Below are 3,862 nucleotides of genomic sequence, written 5' to 3'. Positions count from 1 at the left end.
TTTCCATTTTTTTCACAATAAGAAAAGTTGCTTCACAAAAGACGCTCTATCTCACAAATTACAGCGTCAAATTTTGACGCGAATCATTTGAAGGTTGGTACTATATAAAAATAATATACATTTAATACTAGCGACGCCATCTATGTCTCAGACCGGGGACTTATCAGCCAACCTGTTATATCAAAAAGTGAATTGGTTAACATGGGGTTTTATTGTTGTTTATATTTACTTAAAATTTTAAATTAAAAAATAGTACATTAGTGTTCTGTGTTACTGTTGCATTGAGATACCATATTTGGTGAGTTTTTATCGTATCAATGATCTATTTTATAAGACCATTTTTTTATACTTAAGGTAATGGTGGTATAATAAGTTTGCCAGTCTATCGATTTTTTAAACAGGGTGAACGTCTTAGAGACAACCTAACGATGTCCAACTGTGTGCCCGTCTCGAAATTTTACCAAAATTTATAGAAATTGCCCACCAAGCATATCTACAAAAACATATATCCAATTTTAGGGGGAAATCCACAAAATTGGCAATAATACCCGTTCGCCATTTATTAAGACATCGGAGAGCCACTAATACTTTTGGATACACAAAATGTAGAAATCAGAATTGAACCTAATGGAAAAATGGGGTAGTCATCTTCGGTCTGGAAAATTATAACAGAAAGCAACATGTAAAGATTTTTGATCCTCTTAAGTCTCTCTGAGTAAATATACCTTAATGTGATTGTTACCCACTTTTGCCTTTAAATATGCCGCATGAAATCTGGATGAGAAACGTTGCTCTCATTCCATTTCTATTATTTCAACACAATATCTTAAATATAACAAGTATATACGGCCGTATGTTCGGCCAGGCCGAATTTTATGTACTCTCCACCATGGATTGAGTAGAAACTTCTATGAAAGACTGTCATCCACAATGGAATTACTTGGGTTGTGTTATCTTAAAACTTTTTAACATCGTTTTCTAAATTGTGAGTTAGTCCATACGTGGTATATATTAGACAAAAAAGGTATGTATAGGTAAGTCTACAAATAATTACGAATCGATATGGACTTTTGCACGGTACGTAGAGAGCCAGAATTGAAATATGGGGGTCGCTTATATGGGGGCTATATAAAATTATGAACTTGATATGGACCAATTTTTGTGTGATTGCGGATCGATTTATCTGAGGGCTATATATAACTATAGACCGATATGGACCTAGATAGGCATGGTTGTTAACGGCCATATACTAGCACAATGTACCAAATTTCAACTGACTCGGATGAAATTTGCTCCTCCAAATGGCTCCAAAACCAAATGTCGGGATCGGTTTATATGGGGGCTATATATGATTATGGACTGATATGGACCACTTTTGGCATGGTTGTTAAATATCATATACTACCACCACGTACCAAATTTAAACCAGATCGGATGAATTTTGCTTCTCCAAAAGGCACCGGAGGTCAAATCTGGGGATCCTTTTATATGGAGGTTATATATAATTATGGACTGATATGAACCAAGTCCCGCATGGTTGTTGGATACCATATACTAACATCAAATTTCAATACAATCGGTTGAATTTTGGTATTCTTATATGGGGGCTATACATAATTATGGACCGACTTCGACCAATTTTTGCATTAGTGTTTGAGGCCATATATTAACACCACGTACCAAATTTCAACTGAATCAGATGAATTTTGGTCTTCCAAGAGGCTCCGGAGGTCAAATCTGGTGATCAGTTTATATGGGGGCTATATATAATTATGGACCGATGTGGACCAATTTTTGCATGGTCATTAGAGACCCTATACTAACACCATGTATCAAATTTCAGCCGGATCGGATTAAATTTGCTTCTCCTAGAGACTCCGCAAGCCAAATCGGGGGATCGGTTGCTATGGGGGCTATATATAATTATGAACCGATGTGGACCACTTTTTGCATGGTTCTTAGAGATCATATGCTGACACCATATACCAAATTTCAGCCGGATCGGATGAAATTTGCTTCTCTTAGAGGATCCCCAAGCCAAATGTGGGGGTCCTTTTATATGGGGGCTATACGTAAAAGTGGACCGATATGGCCCATTTACAATACCATCCGACCTACATCAATAACAACTACTTGTGCCAAGTTTGAAGTCGATAGCTTGTTTTGTTCGGAAGTTAGCATGATTTCAACAGACGGACGGACGGACATGCTTAGATCGACTCAGAGTTTCACCACGACCCAGAATATATATACTTTATGGGGTCTTAGAGCAATATTTCGATGTGTTACAAACGGAATGCCAAAGTTAATATACCCCCCATCCTATGGTGGAGGGTATAAAAAATAAGTGAAGGGATATTTCCTTTGCCTTGTACAACGAATCAATAAATATGGTCGAAGGGAGTAAAAGGCTCACACCCCTTAACCAACAAATATCGCGGCAACTTGTTTCGCAGTGGTGAAGAGGAATCTCTCTTCTTACTATGTACAGTATATTAAACCCTCCTCTTTCTCTCACTCTCTAATAGAGGACACTGTTAACACATAAAAATATGTTCCAAAAACAACACCACTATAGTAGTAGTGGACAATGGGAAAGCAAATAAAATAACAATGATGCAAACGAAAATGGAACAACTCCAAAAATAATTAAATTTTCAATAGAATAAAACGTTAACACTGTTTTAGGCTATGTTTAAAAAGAGCTCCCGCCGTCCATAAATCAGGGCTGGGGCATCTCATGTCTTCATCCCCCATGTCTATACCCCCCATTCTCCACCATAGGATGGTGGTATACTAATTTTGTCATTCCGTTTGTAACACGAGGAATTATTGGTCTCAAAGCCCAAGAAGTATATATATTCTGGGTCGCGGTGAAATTCTAAGTCGGTCTAGCGATGTTCTTTCGTTTCGGTATAGCCCCCATTTAAACCGACCCCAACCTCTTGGAAGAGCAAATGTTTTACTTTTTAGCGTTTTAAGCTTAATCCAAATATTAACAATAATTGCCGCCGTGCCCTTCGGTACGAATAACATAATTCTTAGGGTAGCAGTGGGCGTTTTACTGGCAATCCCGCAACCATCCAAAAATTGGATCATATCGGCCCATAATTATATACGAGTACATATAGCTCTCATATAAAGCGATCCCCAAATTTGACTTCCGGAGCCTCTTGGAAGAGCAAATTTCATCCGTTAAAATTTGGTACATGATTTTACTACAACGAATTTCAACCATCCGGTGTGAGTATCTTTGTTTTAAAGAAGTCGCTTCACCACATTCAATAAAAATAAAATAAAATAAAATAAAATAAAATAAAATAAAATAAAATAAAAAATAAAGCAGTATCCTCAAACTGATTTTTTATTAAGTTAATATTTTTAACATTTCAGAAAAGTAAACAACTTAAAACTTCGTTTTATGTATAAAACCCACAGTGCCACCCAATACCCCTTCCTAGTAAACACAATCTTCAAACCACTTAGTGGAAGGGGCAGGAAAGAAAACATTAAGGGGGCTGATGACGTCTGGCCCAGCGTATGGTAAAAGCAATTTACGCTGTTGTAATCTAGACGTTTGTTTTTCTATTTACACAGTGCCACAGATGTAATGGAACGAAGGTGGATAAATCAGTCTGTAAACCCCCAATTTCCATGCAAGGCCTACAACGATTTCGGCAGTGACGTTGATTTCGATTGATAAGAATGTTGTTGTTGAGGCGAAAGCACAGAATGTGGTAGTCGTTATAGACGAATGTACCGTTAAATTCATTTGCAACACCACAGGCATGTAAACCAACACTCGAAAGAAAACCAACCACCCACTAAAACCTCAAAATATGTTAACTCAACCAGTAACAGA

This window comes from Haematobia irritans, chromosome 3 (assembly GCF_050003625.1).
Source record: "Haematobia irritans isolate KBUSLIRL chromosome 3, ASM5000362v1, whole genome shotgun sequence".
Taxonomy (NCBI): domain Eukaryota; kingdom Metazoa; phylum Arthropoda; class Insecta; order Diptera; family Muscidae; genus Haematobia; species Haematobia irritans.
The sequence above is the reverse complement of the archived record's forward strand: the minus strand, read 5'-3'. Positions refer to the sequence as shown.